The sequence below is a fragment of the Rhinopithecus roxellana genome, chromosome 19, assembly GCF_007565055.1.
Source record: "Rhinopithecus roxellana isolate Shanxi Qingling chromosome 19, ASM756505v1, whole genome shotgun sequence".
NCBI classification, from domain to species: Eukaryota; Metazoa; Chordata; class Mammalia; order Primates; family Cercopithecidae; genus Rhinopithecus; species Rhinopithecus roxellana.
In genome coordinates, this window is record NC_044567.1 from 60,408,565 (window position 1) to 60,432,734 (window position 24,170).

Here is a 24,170-nt window from a genome sequence, read left to right on the forward strand (position 1 = left end):
GCCTGTGGACTCTGGTGACAGAGAGACCCTGGCTTCCCACAGGTCTGCAGGAGCTCAGAGCAAGGACTTATAGGACCAGGGACGTTTCCAAGAACCCACAGCCTGGGGGTCTCCAATGTCTACCTCCTTGGTCAGTGATGATGCTACCAGATGCAGGGCACAGAAGGCTGTGCCGTGAGGAAGGGACCAGCACCCCAGAGCTCTGGCTGGCATGCTTCCCAGGGGCAGCCACTGTTCCTCCTCTTGCCCACCCTTGGAGAAGAGCCATCATCTAAAAGGAGGGAGAGATGGAAGTGGGGGGAAGATGGGAGTTAGGGGTGGTGGCTCTGACTTAACACCAGCCTTGGTTTCCCAATATTGAATGAAGAGAGCTGAGCTGGACAGCGAGTGTCCTTAGGGGCTTGACCTCACCACCCCCAGATGGGGCCTTTCTGTCCAATTTCAGGGGCTTCTCCTCAATTTCCTGGCTTCAGGTCAAGGCTGCTCAGCCCAGGGACAAGAAAGAAAGGTGGATATTTTTTAAAGGCCTACTCCACACTGAGCTCCTCATGTTTACCCATTTAATCCTCCCAGCTTCCTTAGGGGAGTGCTGTGAGGACTTCCCTTTTATTTATCTCATCTGAAGCTCAGAGGAGAGAGGTACCCAGTCACACGTGTGTCAGTGGCCAAGCTGGGTTTTGAACCCATAGCTGCCTGCCTCCATGCAAGGCCTCTGACCTCCCCTCCGTCCAGGCTGTGTGTGGAGCCCAGGAACGGATTCCGAAGCTGGGCCCCGCAGGGAAGGAAACACAAAGCGTGAGTCGCTCTCCGCACGGAGGCTGAGAGGCGGAGCCCCCGCTGAAGAAGAACACACATTCATCAGGCTGGTGACCCCGGTGTACCGGCGCTTTGTGGCGTGTAACAAAGACTGCCGAGCAGAAAATTGGAGTTCAATTTGCCGTCCATCCTGCGCGCAGTGCTCAGCCCATTCTAGTCCCTGGCAGGCACCTCTGCGTGTTATCATAAATAATAACACCACGCGGCTCTGTGGCCCTTTCCGCAGTTACAGTCCCCGAGCAATTTACAGGCCAGATTATACACAGAAGCCTGCATATGCCTGCCAGCTGGCACACACCACACACATGTGGCCTCCTCCCCAGTCACTCCCAGGGGCCCACGGCCACCCTGGTGTCACCCACCTGGGGCTACACCTGATCGGGAGGGAAGCAGGCCCTCGTCCACCCCTGGATGCTGGGCTGTGCTCCTGTCCTGGTCACCTTCCTTATCCCTTTTACTGGCTCTCATGGTTGGCAGAGAACCCATGAGGTCTGGTGGCCCTCTGCCCCCTGCTGGGCCAAGGTTAAGGCCACTGCCCCTCTCTTTCTTTCCATTTTAGAAGGAGCTTCTGGACCCCCTCCCTTCTGATCAGCAGTGGCCCTTTGTTTCTAGCACAGGCAGCCCCGTCTCTCCTCAGAACTTATTGGTGTGGTGGGGGACACAAAAGCAGCAACAGAGACCCACAAGTTCAACCTCTCACTTCACAGATGAGACCCCCAGGGCCCAGAGAGGTGCAGCAGCTCCCCTGGGGACTCTGCATCAGCTGTTGAGCTGAGACCAAAGTTCAGGACCACCAGCATCCAGTCCACTACACAGCGGAGCCCTGTGAAGGGAGGTCCACAAAAGTCTAGGGCAGACTGGGCGGCTCCCTCTGAGCATCTAGAAACTTCCCCAGAGACAGGAGCTTCAGGCAGGGCCTGGAGGGGCTCCAGCCGCAGCTCCTTCCCCCTCTTGCCATCAAGCTCAATAAGAGGTCAACTATTGTATGATGCCATTTATATGAGATATCCAGAGTAGGCAGATCCATAGAGACAGGGCTCAGATTGGTGACTGGCAGGTGGTTGGGAGAAAGGGGAATGGGGAGTGACTGTTAGCGGGCACAGGTTTCCTTCTGGGGTGATAAGACTGTTCTGGAACTCAGTGGTGGTTGTACCTCATTGTGAATGTACTAAGTGCCACTGAATAGCTCACTGTAGCCTTGCCCTCCCAGGCTCAAGTGATCCTCCCACTTCAGCCTCCCGAGTAGCTGGAACCACAGGCGCGTGCCACCACGCTCAGCTAATTTTTTGTATTTTTAGTAAAGATGAGGTTTCAACATATTGCCCAGGCTGGTCTTGAACTCTTAGACTCAAGTAATCTACCCATCTCGGCCTCCCAAAGTGCTGGGATTAAGGCATGAGTCCAGTCTTAAAATGGCTAATTTCATGTCATGCAAATCTTACCTTCAGCAAAAAAAATTTAAAAACATTCAATGGATGCCAGGTGGTGCGTGCCCTCCTACTTCCCCTCCTGTCCCTGCCAGCCCCGTGCAGTCCTTGGGAAGAAGACTATAAAGCAACTCCAGGTGCTGTGCTCCTTCCTGTGCTAAGCCATCATCTGGCTCCTGCCTTCCTGCCTCCCGCCCTTGCCCTGCCTGTACTCAGGAGCTTCTCACATGTGTGGGCTCAGGCGCTGGGTCTCCTCTGGGTTCTGGAGGGTGGGGATGCATTTCCAATCTCTCTCAAGTTTGCAGGCCATTTGCAATGACAGAGGCCTTGGCTTTGCTAGTGGATGGGAGTCGCGGGGGGCAGGGGTGAGCCCCACCTCCGCATTTACAGACTGCTCGAGACAGAGTCAACACCTGTTTTCTAAGCCACAGTCTCCTGGTGTGTACCAGGGAGTCCTGTGACACCTCCCTTGCTGGGTTTTGTTAGGATTCAATGCCATAGAACTGGAGAAAAACCCGGGGGACACCATGCCTGGCTGACGGCTTGGCATACAGAGATCACAGGAACCAGGCAGGTGCCAGGCCTCGTGCTGATGCGTCCAGTGTATTTTCTTATTTGCACCACACAGCAATGCTGTGCACTCAGAACTATTCACGGCCTCACTTTACAGAGGAGGGCACTGAGGCTTGAAGAGTTGAGTGACTCCCAAGGTTACATAATGGAAGGTTCATTTTCTTGCTCCTTCCACAAGCCCAGTGTCATCAAAGACCAACCCAGAGTGTGCAACTCTGAGCGCCCCAGAGAGAGAAGGCAGGGCTTAGCTCTGGCGGAGTTTCAGGGTGGGTGGATGGGCTGCCCCAAAGGCAGGGAGGAGTGACGCTGTGCCGACCCATGCCCCAGGCTGCAGCCACCTCTGCTGCCCACCTCATCCTGGCCTGGCTGCCTTTGCTCATGTGCTGGTGGCAGGTGGCATTCCCAGACAATAGCCTGGCCGCCTGCTTGGGGAAACAGAGGAGTCTGCTGAAGGGGGGCTGTTGGTCGTGGGGAGGGACAGGAGGCAGGCCCACACATTCCAGGGGACTGTATTCATTATCCTTGCCTGGGAACCAGCCGGGGTTCTCTGCCGCCTCTGCTCTTCTGCTTTGAAAACGCATAGCCCATCTGTGGTACAGGAAAGGTTGCTAAACCGACATCTGCAGGAGAAGGTGATGGTATCTGGACTCTGCTACCATCTCCTGATGGTTATCCACCCAGGGAGGTCAGCAGCTCCCCGTGCTTCTCTTGCTCAATGTCATGTCCCCAGATCTAATCAGCACCACCCCACCCACCCCCACTCCTCTCTGGAGGAATCTGGGGCCAGCAGCTGATACTAGGGAAGAGCAGAGAGACAGAAACAAGAGGAGAGAGACAGAAACACAAGGAAATTCACACTAATGAGAGAGCAGGCTGGGCTCACCCTGAGCATCTCCGTGGTACCCAGGTTCACATTCAAATGGAGTTTGTGTCTCTGTCTCTGGTCCCCAGCTCCTCTTGCAGGTGGGATGAAGGGGAAGAGGCAGCTGAGGCTGGACATCGGGGAAAGCCCTGGGCTGGAGGCCAGGCCCTGTCCCAGCTATGGCTGCCCCAGCTTCTTAGCTTCTCTAGTGGGAAGCATGGTGGAGCTCATCTAGCCTAAACTCTCTTTCTGGCAGATGGGAAAACTGACGTAGAAGAGACCAAGGGAGGATCAGAGCTAGATTTTCGGATACCACGTCACTCTGTCTTACTTGATAGCTCTTGGCCTCATTTTTTCCATCTGTTAAATGGGCATGAAGGTTTCAAAGTCATCCACTGTCCCCTTCCAAGTCTAGGCTCTGCAATTGGGCCGTTTTGAGGATGTCTGGTTATGCCAGGAGAGCCTCTTTTCCCCGAGAGAGACCAGGCTTCCCTTCTTGATGGGGGAAGGGCTGGTGCTGCTGAATGCTCTTCATGGATATCTGCTCTACCCCATATTCAGGGCTGAATTTGTTGAAGTCCTAACCCTGGATACCCATGATTGTGGTCTTATTTATTGTAGAAGTGGTTTTTGCAGACGTAATCAAGTTAAGATGAGGTCGAGAGGGGCCTGTAATCCCACATGACTGATGAAACAGACACACAGGAGAAGATGGCCACGTGAAGACAGGTGAAGATGGGAGCAATGTAGCTGCCAGCACGGGAACGCCAGCATGGCTAGCAGCCCCGGAAACCAGAAGAGGCAAGGATGGGACTTCCCTTACAGACTGCAGAGGGAGCGTGGCCCTGCTGGCACTTTGATTTCAGCCTACTGGCCTCCACAACCGTGCGACAAGAAATTTCTGTTGTCTGAAGCCACCCAGTTATAGCACTTTGTTATAGCAGCAAATGGAAACACCCTCTCACCTGCACCCCCCAAATAACAGGCCAGCACTGCGTGGAGCCCCTTTCTCTATGCAGGTGTCCCAGACGCTGCCCCAGCAGAAGTGAGGCCCCTCTTGTATGCTCACATGTCCGTCACGACAGCCCTAAGCTTCTGAGAGCCTTACTGGACCTGGTACATCTTGGTCACTCCTGTACCGTCAGTCCTTAACCTGGTGTCTTCCACAGAATAGGAGCTCAGTGGACATTGAGCAAGGGAATGAATGAAAGGGATTTTCTCGTCTCCAGGCTCTGTGATCATCCCTTACCTGCCCCTGCATCCCGCTGACCTATCACTTCTCATTCCTACTGGCCACTTCTCCATGTTTGGGCCTCCATTTGCCCTCCCTGACCCCAGAACCACGTCATGACAGCTGCTCTGCAGTTGGGCCTGAGCTCGGCCAATGGTGACTGACGACATTCTGCGCAGCAGGGACCCTCGGGCAGCAGGATTGGCATGTTGGCGGGAGACACGGTGTGACTGATAGCCCTACGTGTCGATAGGTCCTTTCCAACCCCTTCCCCAGAGGCTGGCGCTTTCTGGGAAGGAGACCAACATGGCCCCCCTCCTCCGCCATTCACCCTTCTTTTTCTGTTGCCTCCCCTCTTTCCTGGAACTAAAACTCTTGCCTTTCCCCTGGTTGGCTGTGGATAAAGGGATGTTTAGTGTTCTCGGGCTCAGGCAGAGAATGAGGGGCTCCTTGGATTCCCCTTTTTCCTGCCAGGACACCCTCATCCAGACAGAGTGATGTGAGAGTCACATACCTACCGTGCCCTCTTCCCTCTAGCATGACTGGAACAGGGGCCCTCCTTCCCAGGACCTCTGTCTGCAGTCACGAGGGCCAGGCACCTCTGTGCTCTCTGTGTGTGATCCTTGAGCCCAGATAGCACGACTGTCCCATTGCACAGATGAGAACACCGATGCTCAAAGACATGAAGAAATCACCCAGGTTACACACATGGTCAGTGTAGACTCTGGGATTGGAATGCCAAGTTCTCCATCTCCAAAGCCGACGTTCCTTCCACTGCAATGCATGAAGTGGGTTGGAAAGGCAATGGAGCCATCACTGGGTGCTCCCTCCTCAACCACGCAGACGACTCACGCAGGCGCAAGCGTTCCATCTCCCCTCTGAGCACATTGTTCCCATGGACATGGGCTGCCTGGGATTGCCCGGGAAAGGCCAAATCATCACATGCATCCCATGGGTGAGGCCGTGGATGGCTGTCCAAGACCCACCTTCCTAGGCCTGTGTGGCCCTGGGCAGCCAGGCTACTTCTTTGGGCCTCGTTCCCTTTAGGGCATGATGAGGCTCGTCTCTGCCCACCCCTCCCCAGGGCACCAAGGAGTAAGCGAGAGCTGGCCTTTGAGGCAAGAAGCCCGGAGAACCATGGGTCTCGTCCCCAGCTGTGTGAGACCCCAAGACAGGCTCTTCATGGGGAACTGACACAGGGAGAGGGAGGGCCCCAGAAGCAGCCCTCAAGGGGGCGAAGGTCAGGAGGGTCCTGGAGATCTTTGCTCACTCTAGCCAGGCCAGGGGCATACTGGGCAGGAGAGCAGGCTGGGAGCTAGGCTTTGGCAATGGACAAAGCCAGCATGGGAAAGGGAGAGTTTACAGGAAGGCGACAAGTTACCAGAGAGGACAATAAATTAGTATAATGGGGCTGCCTGGCTGGTGGCAGGGAATAAAACACATGGTCCAAAAGAGCCCCATGTGAGATTGTCAACAGGATGAACGAGAAGGGAAGAGGGAAACTGGTGAAAGAATGGGAACCGGAGGCTCACTGAGCAGCCTGTGGGAGGTGGCGAGGCGGCTGTCCTCACTGCACCACCACCTCCTCTGCCTCTTCTCAGATCAATGTTGGGACCAGAGGGTTCTCTCCAAACAGCCTCGCAGGATCCCATCCCCATCCTAGAACTCATTCCCTCCCTTTTGCACTGGCTCCCCCATCCCCACCTACCCAAGAAGGATGCCCGTACCTTGCCCCCTAGATTTCGGTGCCCTTGACTCCCATCCCATGCAAATACCCTCGGCTCCTAGCCATAATGCAGAATGTGCATTTCAACCATTCATTCGCTCACTCAAAGGTCAATTCATTCATTCAGCAAATGCTTTCTGAGCACCTACTATGTGCCAGGAGATGTCAGAGGGAGCAAGAAGGCAACCTCTGCCTCAAGGAGCTCCCAGGCTCACAGGGGAGACGGATGAGCCACTTGGCAGTGGGACATGCGCACGACAGAGCGAAGCACTTGATACATCAGGCTGCCGCGGAGGCACAGCTTACAGGGCCGTAATGGCCCTGGGGAAGGTGTCTCCAATGAGCATCCTAAATGGCACGAGCCAGGCGGGGCAGTTGGGAACACTCACAGGCAGACGGTGTCATTTGTGAAAAGCCAGGATGCGTGCGAGGAGCGGTGGCTTCTGGGAACTTTAGCTATTTCAGCACGATGGGGCTGGAGGGTGCGGGGCTGGGGGCTGCAAGGTGGGAGGAGATGCGGCCGGCCAGCACAGGGGCCACAAGAGCAGGCCTAGGTGAGATGAACTCTGATCCAAGCCCTGGCTTTGCAAATTAGGACCTGCATGACCTTGGGCCAGTCAGGTAACTTCTTTGATCTGGTTCCTCTTTGAGGAGAAGACAAGGGGGTCGGAATAATATATTAATATCTGCTTCAGAGGAGAAAATGCAGATGTATCTCTCAGCTTGGCCTCTGGGTTTTGAATGAATCAATGAATGAATGGTGAGGATCAGAGTCCTAGGCTTATAAATTACGTCTAGGTGCTTGGATGTCATCTGTGGGCAGTGGGGAGGCACTGGAGATTTTGAGCGTGTGTGTGTGTACGTGTATGTGTGCGCGTGTGTGTGCATATGTGTGTATGTGTGTATGTGTGTCCTGAGGGCTTGTTTGGGTGGCAGGATCAGCCCAAGGCCCCACAAACCCACTTATGTCTCCATCTCCAGCCTTTCTTAGAGGACAGTCACGTGCAGTGTGAGGAAAGATGAAGTTGAGGATGGTCCTGAATGATCTTTGATGAATATGCAATGAAGAACCCTCAATTCCTCAACACAGAGGATCTCAAAGTCATGACCCATCTTGTCAACCTTTCCTGCTCAGTGAACACCAGTTACAGGCCAGGCCCTGGCAACACAAAGAGGTGCAGACATGGCCCTGCCTGGAGGCCTTCACAAGCTGGCCTGAGAGATAGGATTCACACTGTGAAGGATGACTAATGGTGTGAGGCATCACTGGGCATGGGGTCACTATGGATACAGGAGCCAGGCGGATAGGCACTTGGGCAAGAGTGGGGCCACTGAGGACTGATGGGGCAGTCAGGGGAGTTCCAGGGAGGAAGGGGACTCTGCGAGTCATTTGCTCACTGATCAATCCAATGGCATTGGAGTATCACTCTGTGCAGGGGGAAGGGAGCAGGATGATGTAGTCTTTGAGTTCATGGAGCTTAGCATCTACCAAGAAATGGAACTTTAAGCAGGGACTGCAAGAGTGGGGGAAGGAGTGTGGATGGTGTGCAGGTGGCAATGGGAACGCATAATGCAAAGGAGAAACCTCTCGAAAAGGTCACCCTTATGGCAGACAGAAGCCAGGCAGAGGGAACAGCAGGGTAGGGAGTTTGGAGGGAAAGACAGCCTGGCCCATTCACATCTGGCTCAGAACTGGAGGGGGCCTCTTGTGGTTGGAGTCGTAATGGCAAGAAGAGGAAAGGAAGAGGGAACAGGAGAAGAATGCGTGGGACCTGCACTGGCCTCATTAGTGAGCCACATCCAGGCTCCAGGGCTTTATCCTAATGCCAATAAGAAGGCCCTGAAATGACATTGCCAGCCTGGCAGCTTTCTGCACCCCTCCTGGCAGTGCAGAGGAGTGTGGATGGAAGGAGGTAGGAGTGCAGGCTGAGAGTCTAGTTTGGAGGCTGCTGTTGTAAGACTCCTGGGCAGAGACGATCTCCGGGGGAGAAATACCTCCTTTGGTGGACTTCGTTTTCTTCTCCGTCCTGTGGGGAAACTGTTCCCTGTCCAGAAGAAAAATGATGCTGAGGGGAGAGGAGGTGGCTTTTTCGCTTGGACTCTGGTGCTGACGATGGGGGTGGTGAGAAGAATGGGGATTGTGGAGCTGTTTCGGAGGTGGAATCAACAAGATCTGTGTTAGATTGGAGGGCGGGGGTTGTCTGAGGGAGAGGGAAGCATCAGCAGTGAGGGCGAGGTGACCGAGATGGAAACACCGCAGCTGGTTTGGGGAGAAGATGCCAGGTCCAGTTTCGGGCATGTTGTGGCCAGCTGGTTATCCAGGTGGAATGTTCAGGTGCTAGCCAGGCCTGGACCCCAGAGAAGAGGTGTGGAGCCATCAGTTAGCACTTATAGGGGAACTGGAACTGCACATGTTTCAAAATTCCCAGAGAGAAAGGGGTGAGTGAAGAGGCAGTCTTTGCTGAGTACATCTCCAAAGTCTCCCTGGCTTCTTTTCCCATACCAGGTTCCTCAGCCCCATTCCTAGTCTGTGCAGGTGCAGTGAAAAAGGAGCAATGTGTATGAAGAGCTTGCAATGTGCCAGGTTGTCCCAGGTGATGCACCAAATCCACATGAAAATCCTTCAAGGTCACTACCGCTTCTCCAACAGATGGGGAAGCAGTGACGCAGTGAGGCTGAGGATCAGCCCACGGTCACCTGGGAGTGAGCAGCAGAGGAATTCACACTTGGGGCTGGTCAAGTCCTTGGTTGGGGCCGGTCAAGTCCTTGGCTCCAGCTCTCGTCCCAAGGCGACCTACTGCCTCACTAAGCCTCAGGTGAACAGGGAGGGCTGCTTGCTCCTTGTTCTCCACTGTGTTCTCCCAAGCCAGGGACTGAGGCCTTCTACTCCTCCATCTATCTCCTGCTGTCTGTTGACTCTTTGACACTGCAGGGTCGCCATCCAGTACAGCAGATCAATCTCTCTATGGCTCATCTGCTCCCACTGCATTTATCCCCTGATGGTCGAAGCTTTTATTTCTGGGTGAGAGGAGCGTCCCCTGGCCATCCCCAGGCACAGATAACTTATGGACCAATCAATACACCCATTACCCTTTGGACCACGGCACTGACACAGGTGCAAGGAGCCGGGGGAGCAGGCCTCACCCCTGCATCTCTGCCATCCTTGAGGTCCCTGAGCTCTGCCCAGCTTCTGCAGCTCCTTCTGGGGGCTCTCACGGGGTCTTCTCATTGCTGCCCCCTCTTCTGTCTTTCTTGAGCCCTCTTATACCATTTTGGCTACCTAAGCCTTCTGTAAATACCTCCTTTAGGGGCTTATCTTTCTTTTCTGTCATATGAGGAAACTATTTCCTTGTCCAGAAGAAAGATGATTCTGGGGAGAGGGGAGGTGGTTTCGTTTGTAATGAGCGAAAAGCATGCATGAGTGGGAACCGGGAAGTCCTACAGTCAGTACCGAGGATGGGGGCGGCTGAGGGAGGACCAGGCTGGAAAACGGAGATTTTACTTGGGTCTGCCTCTACCACTGGGGGCTGGGAGACTTTGGAAAGGCCATCTTATACCTCTCTGCCTCAATTTTCTCACCTGAAAATGGAGGTAGCATTGTCAGCATGAAGAGTGGAATGATTATTAAACAAGGCAGGCTAAGATGCTGCCTTGTTAATAAACCATAGCCAAATTAGGTCAGGGCACTGGGTGGAGTAGTGTTCCCCAAAATTCATTTCCACTTGGAACCTCAGAATGGGACCTTAATTTGGAAATAGAGACTTTGCAGGTGTAATTCTTCCTGTTAAGATGAGGCCATACTAGATCAGAATGAGCCTTAAATCCAATGACTAGTGCCCTTACAAGAAGATCAGGTGAAGCCACAGAGACATGCAGGGAAGACAGCCATGGGAAGATGAAGGCAGAGATTGCAGCGATATATCCACAAGTCAAAGAGCACCAAGGGCTGCTGGCAAACACCAAAAGCTAGAGACAGACATGGAACAGGTTCTCTCTCAGTGCCTCCAGAAGGAACCTACTTGGCTGACACCTTTACTTTGGATTTCTGTGCTCCAGAACTGAGATGATATATTTCTGTTACTTGAGTCACCCAGTTTGTGGTATTTGTTATGGTAGCCACAGAAAACACATAGAGTTGGTAATGCGGTAGTGGGAGAGATGTCCTTAACACAGGACCCATTCCTGCCACCCAAGTGGGGTGGAGTGAAATTCTCTATGGATACAGGCAGGGTGGAGGGAAGGGGGAAAAACCCTTCCACATCTTGCATTCCAGTCGAACCTTTACCTGAAGAAGGGGGCAGCTAGCTTCTTTATGCTTTGCTCTAGCTTCTTGTCTCCTCTCTGGCATCCGTTTATGATAGTCCCCACCTGCATTAGTCCATTTTCACACTGCTATAAAGATACTGCCTAAGACTGGGTAATTTATAAAGGAAAGAGATTTCATTGACTCACAGTTCTGCATGGCTGGGGAGGCTGTGAGAAACTTACAATCATGGCAGAAGGCGAAGGGGAAGCAAGGCCCATCTTACAAGCCAGCAGGAGAGAGAGAGTGCAGAGGAAACTACCAAACACTTATAAAATCATCTATCAGCTCTCATGAGAATCCACTCACTATTGTGAGAACAGCATGGTGGAAACCTCCCCCATGATCCAATCACTTTCCACAAGGTCCCTCCCTTGACACCTGGGGATTACAACTCGAGATGAGATTTGAGTGGAGACACACAGCCAAACCATATTGCCTCCCTAGGATCTGTGGAACACCAAGGATCCTATATACAGCAGTAGGGGCTGTAGGCCCCTGGCAGAGGTCGAGCTTGTATTGCTGGTTGGGTGGGAGTGATGATGTCCAAATGGCACTACCACATGCATCCTTTTCACCTGGTCCTATGGGTCTCACTCCCCACTAGCATTCTCCAACCTTCTCCCCATGACGGTCTTAACAAATGTCATGGCACCATGTTAATTTTCAGAAGGGAACCATTTTGAGCATCTGTTAGTGGGAACAACCATGCCCCTTGTGGCCCCAGTAGAGCATCTAGCTACAAACCCATAGGAAAAGGGGACCCCGTCTGTGTTCTCTGACAAGGCTCATAAGACTTTCCCCAATCACCAGCCCCAGGGAGGCTTGAGGGACCTCTCTGGGGTGTCTGACTATGCCAGTCACTTACTTCCTGACTCTCCAACCCTGGTTCCCATCACCTTCTCCTCATCTTCCTCCTTTTCCCACCCTTCCTTCCCTGCCTTCCTTCTGTGGTTCTGAAATGTTTGATGTTTCCAGCTTTCTGCTCTGATCTTCCTCATTCCCACCCTCATCCCTTGGAGAATGCAGCTGCTTTTCTTTTCTGCTTTTAGCTATGGCCTGGAGGTGAATGCCTTCCAGATCTTTAACCCTGATTTCTTGCCTGAATAAGTCAACTGTATTTTGATGACCTCCAACATGCTCAAAAGTTTAAAATATCCAAAGCTGAGCTCTGGTCTCTGCAAGCTTGTAGCTGTCCCATAATTTTCTAATACAGTTAGCGGTCTTGTTTGCACAGTTGTCCAAGCCAGAAATAATGGTGCCATCCTTGGATTCTTCCCTGCCCTTCTCCCACCTCTGACCACCCACTCACCCCTAGGTCCTGTGAGCCCAGCTGTCTGTTCCAGCTCTGGTGCATAACACGGCGTTTGGTCCACCGTTGGCATTCAATAAATATTTTCTGAACTAACAGATTAGTCCTGCTGGGTTTACCTACTAAGTATTCCTTAAACTGGCAGGCCACCCCTGCCCCATCTCTGATCTAGATTCCATCTGCCAGGCCCTTACCGCCTCCCAGCTGCCAGTCATTAGCCCAATCTACTTAATTAAAGGGATTTCTAACCATGCGCTTCCTGTTCAAATTCCTTCAATGGCACCCCATTGCATACAGGATAAAATACTTTTCAATAAGGAACATGTAGTTCTTTTTGTCACTGAACCAGAGACATGGTGGAAATTCTGGAAATACTGATTCCATGGAAGGTCTTAACAACTTGTGGTTTCCTCACAAACCACACACCCTTTCCCCTGGGCCTTCACTTCTGTCAATCCACTGCCTGATGCCTGTGGCCTATGCCCACCCACTGGCTTCTCCTGGACACTGCCAGTCAACCACAGAGTGGCTGAGGTGCCTCTCCCTATCGGTGCCTTCTAATCTCCATCATGGTGTATTACAATGATCTCTATGCATTTGTCTCTCTCTAGAGACCAGATGTTCTCAAGGGGGTGATTCTGTACTCCTCCTGCCTACAGCTCCCAGGGGACCCCTGGCGATGTCTGGAGATGTTTTTGGTCGTCACAACTGGAGGGAGGGTGATGTTACTAGCATCTAGTGGGTAGATGCTAAATGTCCTACAATGGACAGGACAGTCCCCCACAACCAAGAACGATCCAGCATAGAATGTCAACCATGCTGAGGCTAAGAAACACTGGGCTAGACAGGAGTGAGGTCCATGTCTGTCCATTCCCACCTCCAGGGCCTTGCCTTGAACCTGCCACGCAGTAGGCCCTCATTGTGTGTCTGCTGAGTGAACATCCCCACACCCCACCCCAGGCCTAGAGTGAAATCGGATCACTTTTTCTCCAAACAGGAGGGCTGGGCTGTGAAGAAAGGGTGCGGGTTGCCTCCCAGGCCTGAGTCAGGTGGCAGGGGAGGAGGCCGTGGAGAGTACTGTCCTTCAGAGAGGAGCCACTTCCTCCAGGAGCCAGGGCGGATGCGATCAATTTAGCTAACAAGTTGCCAGGGCTGTGATGACGTTGCCAGACAATGAAATTGCCCTTCTTATCAACATGGACTGCCAGACTGATGAGACAAACAAGCCTGTTAATTAGGCCTGTAATGGCAGCCGCAAAGGGTACAGCATTTCCAAGGAAACGGGGGGCTGGCGGGTCTCTCTTGTCCCACCAGAGATGGGGCATGCAGTGGGGCTTAGTTGCATTCTAGAGAGGAAGGCAGGCTCATCTCACCGTGGCCATGGCCCCACGAGGCCTGGGTCCGAGGGGGTGGCTAGCGTGTCTGTCTTCAGTCACAGGCTTCCCAGGGACAGGGCACAGTGCAGTTAACTCTGTTGTGGCCCTCGGCATAGCGGTTTGCCCAGACAGGCACTTAATAAAGGCATTTAATAAAGATGAGTATAAACATCAAAGGGTCCCTCTCCTCTTTCAGGTTCCATCTTTCTCTCTCTTCCTCTCCAGCTGTTCCTCAGACACCCATCTTGTTCTTGTCTTTCTCAGAGCCTCCCTGTCCAGCCCTCTGTGTAACCCTCATGCCCCTACGGGACAGAGGCACAGCAGCGCTCCATCAAGCAAGGCCCAGAGAGGTCTCCTCATCGGTATCCCCTTTGGCTGGTACGTGTTGGTGGGATGTGCCAGTCACTGCCTCCCGACCCCATTCCTCAGCATCCCTGGTCCTGCAGCCAAGGACACAGGTGGGCGTGCAGCCAGGCCACACTCTGGGGCCCCAGGGCCGACTGGCACAGTGGCTTGGCCTGGATTCAGAGGCAGGTTGCCGAGCCTGGAGGAATGACATCCCCAGAGCAGGCGGGCACATTCCCTGGCAGTCTGTCTGGTCATTGGGCAGTGGCCAGCCACACAGGTTTGTGTCCCAGCAAGAGTGCAAACAGTCTGGGACACCCCACGTCCCTGGACACAGGCCCTGAGGCCCTCTAGGGAAACACCTAACTCCAGATCATCACTACTTCCCACCATCATTTCCCCAGCACAGGGAGGTCCGCTCCACTTCCAAGACTCAGGTTCCAAAACGCTCTGTGCTGCCACTTGGACCACACCCAGCTACAGATGTGCCAGCAAGCCTCCCAGAAAGGGCCCTCCCCCACCCCCTACCCCCCCAGACAAATTGGGGAACCCACTTGGGCATCACCAGCACCTTTCTTGCAGCCTTCTCTGTCTTCGCCAGGTTCCCTGTCACCAGCAGGCCCCTTCAGCCTGCCCTCCAGCTCCTTCAAGGAAGTGCCTCTTTGAGACTCTGCCCCCAAAGAAGGGTCATTATTGCTAATGCCTTTTCTCCCCCATCTGTTGTGATTGTTTACACTCCACTTGCTAATTAGAGACTAATTAGCTGGTGCTGAAATTCATCACTTTCCAAACACAATGCGGCAGCAGGAAAAGCACAGTGAAGCCGGCAACATCTGCACCTCCGCTTGCAGCCAAGACGTCATTCTGCTCCGCCTGCTCCCCTCTCCTCCTCCTCCTTCCCCACCTCCTCCCCTCTCCTCCTCCTCCTTCCTCGCCTGCTCCCCTCCTCTTCCTCTTCCTCCTCCCTACCCTCCTTCCAATAAGCCCCTAGAAGCCTGGGGATGTCTGCACTTTTATTCAGCAACCACAGGACAGTGCAGTGCAGTGGCTGGTAGGAGAGACTCAGTCCATCCTTGCTGAAGGAATGAATGCATGTGTATGAATGAATGAGGATCAAAGACCAGATGCAAGAGTGGGTCTGCTGCTGGGGAAAGGGGAGTGGAATTAAATAGCTGGTAGGCAGCGAGACACAGCTGTCCACGGTTCGGAGGAGGGTGGCACTGGGCAAGGCAGGGACCAGGAAAAAAGCATTCCTGGGACAGAGAGGCAGTGCGAAAGAGATGATGCCAGCAGACACCTGAGCTCTGTGAGGCCTGGGGGGTATGGAATGGAGGGTGCAGGGACAGCGTGGCGGGTGGGAGAAAAGACAGACAGGAAGGAGAAGGAAGGAGAAGTCAAGTCACAAAAGGAAGGGGCAGGAAGATGCACAGAGGCAGAGGGTGAGACTGGCAGGGCAGCAGGGAAGGCCGGTGGAGGGGAGGCAGAGGTCTTGGAGTCCTGGTGCTGGCTGGCTCTGGTGAGGAGGCGTGACTGCATCCCAGAGGTGTGACTGCATCCTGGGATTGAAACCATCCATTTGCATGACAGCCGAGAGTGGCGCAGGCCCAGGCCCTGGTCTTTCTTTCTCTCATTTAGGGGAAAGCGGCTGCTATTACCCAAACTCCCCTTCTTCTCAGTAGGCTGCAGGCAGTGGGCCGGGCTCCCTGGACTCCTTTGCATCTTCTAGGGCTCCCTACGGGGATACTCTGTGATTGGCAGATCTGCCCGCTGCTGGGTCTAAGGAACCCAGGAGGAGGGAGTCAGCCTGAGACTCCAAGGGGCAGATGGGGTCTCTAGCCCAGGCCTCGGTGCACAGTTTGAGGAGGAGTACCCAGGACATCCTGGAATCTGGAGGAGAAAGAGTGGAACCTCTTCCCTGCCCATCTCACAGTGACATCCCAGAAGACACAGCCAATCCCCTACAGCCCTGACCAGGAAACCGAAGGTGGCCTCGACGCCAAGCCTCATCTGTGTATGACGACAGCACGGGGCTGCCCTCTCTTGTGCATGGGTTGCGTAGATTTCCCATCCCACCTTCCTTGAGAGTTGGATTATGGGAGTCACAGCCACGCAGGTTGCAATCCCCGCTCTGCCGCTTTCTGCTGCTTTCTGCTGCTTTCTGCTGCTTTCTGCTGCTTTCTGCTGCGTGGCTTAGAATGCGCTGCATAACTTCTCTGAGCTCATCTGTAAAATGGGGATGTCCACCCTCCCTCCTGGTGTTGCTGACAGGACAAATGACATGATGGCTTCATCTTAAGCATGGTGCCCGGGTACTGGTGTGCACTTGCTGGGTGAATGGCGGGTTGGGGCACTCTGCAGTCCGGCTGCCTCCTGGGGAACATAGACTGTTTCCTTCCTCCCCTGTCTTGCTTCACAGGCAACACATGTGTGCTCACACGTGTGCTGGTGAACACTTAACATCCTGTTCCCCAGGAAAAATAAAAAAGCCCCGATTGCCCACCATTGCCAATTTCCCTGGTGTAAATGCTCCAGCCGTGGCTGATTTGAAGCTATCAGTGGGATATCACGGGCCACAGACTGGGAAGAGAGGTGCACAGTGAGCACCGGCTCTGGCACACCATTGCCTGCCCATCACCAAAGGAAGGGTGTGGAGCAGAAATCTCTCGATCTATGGATGTGGCTGGCAGGGGGCTGATTAGGAACCTGGGTGAGGCCAATCAAGTTCCTGGCACACAAAGCTGCTTGGATCAGAATGATCATTGTTCATGCGGGGAGAAGGCAGGGGGCGGCTGGGGTGATGCATGCCCTCCATAAGGACCACGCCCACCCACCATGCACATCCTTTCTCCTGAATTCCTCCCTTTCCTCCACGCCCAGCCTGACACTTTTCCTTTTCTGATTTCACACATCTTAGAAACTCTTACCTGGTTCCACGTGCTTTGCCTCCACTAGCAAGCAAATCCCAATTTCCCCGCCCTGCAGTTCATGGACCAGAGCCCACCTGGGCTATATCAGCATCACCCAGAGGACTTGTTAGACTACAGAGGTGCAGGGCCCCACCACGGCCTCTAATATAGCAGGTCTGGGTGGGGCCTGAGATTTGCATTTCTAGCAAGTTCTCAGGTGATGCTGCTGCCTCACAGGCCACCCTTTGAGAACCACTGGCCTAGCGGGAGGGCTGGGTCAGCAAGCAGGTCACTGGGATCCAGACAGCTGCAGGCTGTGCTGTTGTGGAGGATTCGGTGTTGGGAGTTCAGAGGCTCTTTCCAAGCCCCAGAAAAAGCTATGACTTACTTGGTGTTCCACCCCAACCTCTCTCCAGCCTCCTTCCGAGGCTTCCACTGAACCCCTCACCTCTCTGCCTTCTAACACCCTCCAAGCCCCGAGGTTGGGCCACCTGGGCACCTCCCACCTCTCTTTGTACCAGGGCTAGGTGTGCAGATGCCTTTTCAGGCGGGGGGAGAGCTGACCAGAGGGGCCACACAGAGACAGCTGGGGCTGCTGGCTATTGTCCTAGAGGCAGCAGAACACGCTGCCCCTACGCCAGCGAGGGGGGCCGCAGAATCACTCATTGCTTTCCTTCTCCAAGGCTCCATGTGCAAGCAATGCACAACTAGTTTCTGCCTCACATCCCCTGGCCATGCTGGGGGCAGGTGACAAGGGTCCACTGGGGGCCTCTTTTAAGTTGGGGGGCTACAAAAGGGGCTCCAGAGGGCAAAGGAGACTGCAGCCCTGCTTCCTTCCCTCCTCTGCCTTCCTGCTGATATTCTAATCTCGGCCTCCTGAGTGACTAATCCCCCTAATGGGATCAACATGTCTGTCCCTGCACTTTATTTACATAATGGGACAGGGAGGCCTCCCTCTAAACAGGTTGGAGGGCCGCTGGGTGGATGGGCAGGAGTGAGATCTGGGGTGCAGGAGTATTAGCTCACCCTGAGGCTTTGGGGACTGTGAGGATGGATCTTAGCATGGTGCTGGTTGGAGGCGATGGCTCGGGATCACGACGCGTGTGCATGCGTGTGCGTGCGCGTGTGCGTGCGCGCATCATGTGTGACTGGGCCCTCGGTTAATACTCAGCTGCAGATATTAATCCCTTTTTATGCAAAGAGACGATGGATTGTGAGCCCTGAGATATCAAACTTGAAATTCAGCCAAACTCCTGCCCTGCTCCCCTTGCCCCTGCCAAATGGCCACGTCTGTTAACGAGGGAGATAAACGGAGAGGCCATCAAAGCAGATTTCCAATCTGTCGATTTCGCTTTGGGGCCTTCAGAATGCGATGGCTCACCTCCCGCTTCTGCCCCGACTCCAGCCTCCTCTGCCTTCGATTCCCGCATTGCTCCCCAGCCCCCATGCTTTTATCTCCCAAAGTTGGATCTATTGACCCAGCTCATAAGGGCTCCTTTCATCGGGCTCCAGATCTGCTAATGGAGAGGCAGGCGGAGGGCGGAAGGGATGGAGAAGTGGGTTCTGCAGCCTGGAGCATGGGGGCTGGGGAGAGGGGGAGATTTGGGGGAATGAGCAGGTTGCCAAAGCAGACTGAAGCTTGTGTGGGTGGGGATGTGCCCAGCTTGGGATGGAGGAGGAGGCGGAAATCAACTCAGGGAGGGAGAATTGCCCCTAAGCAGGCGGAAGGAAGGCCCTTCTCAATGTGCCGATCCGATGGCGCATCTCCTGCTGCATTGACTCAGTTTCCCCACTTCAAATTCACTTTGCTCTTCTATTGTCTTGCCAGGAAGCACCCTGAGCTCATCCTTATGAGTGAAAATAAAAAATAACACGGGGAAAAATAACAAAACAGTTTCTCCATTCACAAACCCCCCAGTGGCTGAAAGAAAAGGGGATGAAGAGTGCGGAGGGGTCGCCTGTGCACTGACCTGACCTGGCACACAGTCCCCACTGATCCCTTCAGAATAGGTGGTTTTATTTCCATTCTGCAGATGGTAAGAGTGTAGATAGGTAACTTACAGCTGGTACCTGGGAGACAGACTTCTGACTCCAGGAATGGCGGTTTTCATTGCGCTTGGCCTGGCAGGAAAGGTTCAGTGAATATTTGTAGTAATAGCACAGACCAGAAGCCAGACAGACTGACCTCCAGTAGGTGCCACAATTGTGCTGATTTTATCGACCGGGAAACTGAGGCACAGAAAGGTCAAGCAGCTTCCCAAAACCACCCAGATACAAATCAGCTGACCAGTCTGCTATCTCCTGAGTTTGTACTCCAGCCACTCCACCAGGCCTCTGATTTCTTCTTTGCTTTCGACTCCTCTTACCAGCTCCCCCGGGCCCCCACCCATCTCTCTGTATCCTTTTAAATGCAGGACTTAGGGTCTTCTGCCAGAAACTCACCATGTGATGCTGGGGCCTCGGAGCCCTAATCCAGGACTCTGGCTTTAAAATGTGCAAAGATAGCTCTTTCAATAAATACAAAAATAAGTAAAATAAACGTACACAGGTGACATTTGAAAAGACGAATGGATGAGCAAACCACCTCCTGGCCTCTGAATGAACAGAATCAAACAGGTTCTCGCCTATGCCCAGCCCACACTGGGGATTCAGGGAGGGCAGCTCTGGAGAAACACTGTGATTCCTCTGGAAGCACCCAACTCTACCACAATCAAAGAAGAGGAGAGGAAGAGGACAGAAAATCACATTAGCGGGCACCCAGTGTATACCACAGCCATTTCTTCTCAGCCTTAAGAGGCTAGGAGTCCCACCTTGGCCTCAGTGTCAGCACTTTCTAGATGGGGCACTGACCAGTTAGGAGCAGAGTGGGCCTAGAAGCCAGGCCTCTGGACTCCCTTGCCCTGGGCCCAGCAGGTCACCCATTGCTGCTCTAACCTTCAGGGCACTTAGTTTCTGAACCACCAGGTGCCCTTCTGACCTCCTTTGTAGACCCTGGGAGCGTTCTCTGGAACATAGTGAGCATCCCTCTATGAGGAAGGGGGCAGGTGACCTCAGGAGAAGGCTGGAGAAAGGACAGGTGGAGTGGCCTTACCACGCTGCCCTGCCTCGTTCCTTAGAAGCCCCCATCCCCAAAGAGAAGAGGAATCAGGGTATGTCCCGCACCCCAAATCTCCGAAGGAACTAAGGAGAAGCTTTGGGGATATTTCCTTGTTGCGTGAAATGTGTTTGGCCATCACTCCCTGGAGAGGCTGAGCAGACCCCTTAAAGAGAAAGAACAACCGTTAACGGGGACAGCCAGAAATCATTCATCTGTCATCAAAGGGAAGTGAAGTCTGTGAGGGAGGCAGTCCGGGAGCGCCGGGGCAGGGTCAGTGGGAAGGGAGAGATTAAACACCCAGCCATACATCAGCCCTGCTCAGCTCAGCTCAGCACAGCCAGGAGTGGGCAGAGGCCAGCAGAAGAGGGAGGGCCAGATGGGGACGCTGATGGGAAGAGGAGAGAGGGAGCTAGGGGGTGGTGGGGGGCGAAAGCACAGCTAGGGTTCAGATCCAAGGATCCTTTGGTGAAAGCAAGTGACACAGCATTGGAGTCACATACGAGACGTTTTGCTTGGGTGGCATCAAGAGCCTTGTTGTGGGTGGAACTGAGTCTCACCAGAGGATACAGCGAAGCCCTCAGCCCTGGGACCTGCGAATGTGACCTTCTTTGAAAATAGTCTTTGCAGAGGTAACCAAATTGAGATGTCATCACGAAGATAGCCCCAATACAATTTAACTGGTGTCCTGAGAAGAAGAGAGAATGTGGGCAGAGACACACGGGGGGACTGCCATGTGATGACAGAGGCGGAGACAGGGTCATGCGGCTGTGAGCCGGGGTACCCAGGATGGGTGGCCCCCAGTGGAGACGGGGTCATGCGTCTGTGAGCTGGGGTACCCAGGATGGGCAGTCCCCAGTGGAGACGGGGTCATGTGGCAGTGAGCCGGGGTACCCAGGATGGGCGGCCCCCAGTGGAGACGGGGTCATGCGGCTGTGAGCCGGGGTACCCAGGATGGGCGGCCCCCATCGGAAGCTGGAAGAGGTGGGGAAGGATTCTGCTCAGAGCCTCCGAGGAAGCAGGGCCCTGCTGACACCCCGAGGTCACACGTCCCACCCTCAGCAAGGCAACAGAATCTATTTCGGTGGTTCTAAGCCACTCGGCATGTGACTTTGTTACTGCAAATCCCAGGAGTGGATTCCATCCCTGACTTCATTCTCCAATAACACTGGAACTTTACACACACACACAATCCCCAATACAATAAACATATTTCTTTGTGTCTAACGTCAACGCTTCCTGCTGTCGCAATGAGACTACTATAGCTTCAGCAGGGTCTTTCATCACCCCTGTGATTCTCCTAACAGAATACGGGACTAGGTATGATATTTGCTATTAAACCCATAACATAATATATATCATATACCCATTTTATAACTGAGGATAATGTTTATTTATTGCTCCCACTTAAGCAAAACGCTTCATGCATGACCCTGGTGCTATGTCACTTGCTTTCACCAAAAGGTCCTTGGGCCTCTTCCCATTTGATAAATGAGGAAACTGAGGCTAGCTAGGAGGGGTAACTGGGAGGACAACCATCAGTTGGTAGGAGAGTCTCACATTTGGGCATCCATGCCAGTGACCTGTCCTCTGCCTCTCCCCTCGTGGGCTGTGGTTAATCTACCGCTAAGTCAGGCCCTACCTGGGAGGCAGGTGAGCACTTGACAGAGATAATGGGTGGTCCAGAGTCTTTCCTGGGGCAGGGGCTGGGGCCAAGCCTGCCCTGTAGTTGTGGCTACACCGTACACCCCAGCCTCCCCTACAGCACTCACTGACAAATGTGGTCTCGGTCATCAAGCTGCCAATGGGCAGCTGCTAGGCCCCCTGAGAGTGGGTGACTGCCCAGCCCCCAACATGGGGCACCCCTCCCGTGCTCCTGGCCAAAGTGGTATGAGCACCCTCAGAGCAGCTGTGAGGACAGCTCTGGCTGGGGAGAGGCAGCTGGGCCCCAGGGGGCTGGGGCACCAGCAAAAGGAGGTGCCCTGGGATCTGCAGGGGATGGGCTGCAGTGTGTGGAAACAGCTGCCTGCTAGGAGCTCTCCACCCTTCTAAAAGGTGGACCAGGGCCAGAGCCAGGTTCTCCCTGCTGGTGGAGCGGATGTGGGGCATGGCTCATCCCCAAGCCGCAGATGACATCAGAAGGACCAAGGCCAGCTTGGACAGCACACTTAGCACACAGGTGCCTCGCTGGGTACTCCATCCCACCCCCTCTCAACATCCTCACATCTCTCTTAGCAGGACAATACCGCACCACCCCCATTTCACAGACGAGGACCCTGAGATGTGTAGAGGGGTGAGTGCCCATGGTCCACTTCATGACGACGTCAAGGCCAGAGCTCGCTCCACCGTCCCTCCATCTCTCCCTGCTGGCTCTCCATTTCTCGTGGCATGTTTACCTTCCTGATTTCGCCTGCTTTTGTTTGGTTTGATATGAAAATGAATTTGCCCAGAATGCATAGCAGCAGAAAGAAGGGGGCGCGGGGCGGAGTTGTGCTGAGTGACAGGAATGTGTGGACGTTGAATTAAAAGCAGCTTGGCACAAACAGAATCCGGCTACAGAATATTAGAAATATATTTAGAGCCCAATGGAAGATCCTAGTCAACTGGGCTCATGGTTTGGTGGTAACCACCTAGGCTGGGATGCAAGTCCAGGCCTGTTCTTGCCTGTGTGTCCTGAGGACAGCCCCGAACCTCTCTGAGCCTCAGCTTCTTCTGCTGATAAACAGTGACAATGGCATCTCTTTTACAGGAGCATCGCGACAAGGATTAAATAAAGCAGCGTCTGTGAAGTGCGTGTTGCCAACTGCCAAGTGTCATACAATGGTGAGGTTGTATTTTTGGATTCTCTGCTTCTAGGGATGTCTAAAGTACCTGGGACTGGCCCATCCCATCACAGTGCACGCAGTGCGCGGGCCCCAAGTCCCTCTCTGGGGGCTGTGTCTGTCTGTCTGACCCTCCACGCTTCCCATCCCTGGTGCCTTCTGAGGTGGGTTCCCATGGACCAGCACGGCTGGGAGAACAAAGCTAGGTTGTGACTTGCCTAACAGCAGCAGGGGCAGCTCCCGGTGGGGATGGCTGCTCCTGCAATGGAGGGGGTGCTACAAGAGAGGGCAGGGGTCCTCCTATCTGTATGTGCCTGCAGCAGCCCTGACTTGGCCTCCTGGGCGCCCGCTTGGTGGAGGGGGCTGGTGAAACAGCTCAGCAGGAATGAGGGAAACCTGCAACAAGCGAACTCCAGCCAGGGCCCGGGGGGGGCATCGCGGGGCCCTCAGTGAACAGCCGGGGCCTGGGGGGCATCGCGGGGCCCTCAGTGAACAGCCGGGGCCCGGTGGGCAGCACGGGGCCCTCAGTGAACAGCCAGGGCCTGGGGGGCATTGAGAGGCCCTCAGTGAACAGCCGGGGCCTGGTGGGCATCATGAGGCCCTCAGTGAACAGCCGGGGCCCGGTGGGCAGCACAGGGCCCTCAGTGAGCAGTGCCCTGCTGGGCAGGCTGGGCCTCTGTCCTCTCAACAAGGAGGGGTGGAGGCAGGGCAGGATTATGAGGCAGCAAGGGGAGAGCGAGGCCCCAGGGGAAGGGCCAACCACGGAGAGGTAGCAGTGGAGGGGTCTTGGGATTCGGGGCCTCTGGCAGGGCCAGGCTGGGACCTGAGGACACTTGGTCTCCCTGGGCCTGCAACAGGCCTGAAACTCATGCCATTTGGTGGCCCTCTTTAAGAACACAAAATATCAAATATAAAATTAGGTGCTAAAGTCCAGAAAGGGCAGGAGATGCCCAGAAATGACTGCAGCCCCACAAGCATCCAAAAGTGAGGACATTTATAAAACACCCTTCCCCAGGCCCTGGAGTGCGTGACTGGGATCCGGGGAGATTGGTGTGAGTCCTGGGATGGGGGCCGGTCACAAGTTCTAGGCCACGCCACCTCTGCAGCAGAGGCAGGTCCCCTCCAGGGCGCAGCTTCCTCATCTCCAAGAGAGGGGATGGGAAAGGGAACTCCGAAGGTCTTTCCCAGCTGTCATTTGTTCATTGCTTCTGGGATTTTATGAACAGGGATGAGTGACCAGCACCCTTCCATTGACTGGGGACACTCGGCTCCCTGCCCTCTCATCCAGGATGTGGGGACTCCAGAAGGTCTAGGGAGGAGAGGAGGAGGAGAGGCTGGAGTGGGATGGCCTGCCCTCCCTGGGGTTGAGGCAGTGAT

At 54.3% G+C, this 24,170-nt stretch overlaps 1 protein-coding gene across 2 annotated transcripts in view; it reads right to left on the bottom strand.

Annotated features, from left to right (window-relative positions):
* Positions 1 to 24,170, bottom strand: part of SDK2 (sidekick cell adhesion molecule 2) — a 317,206-nt gene that overhangs the window by 189,766 nt on the left and 103,270 nt on the right. The gene's annotated exons all lie outside the window — the stretch shown is intronic.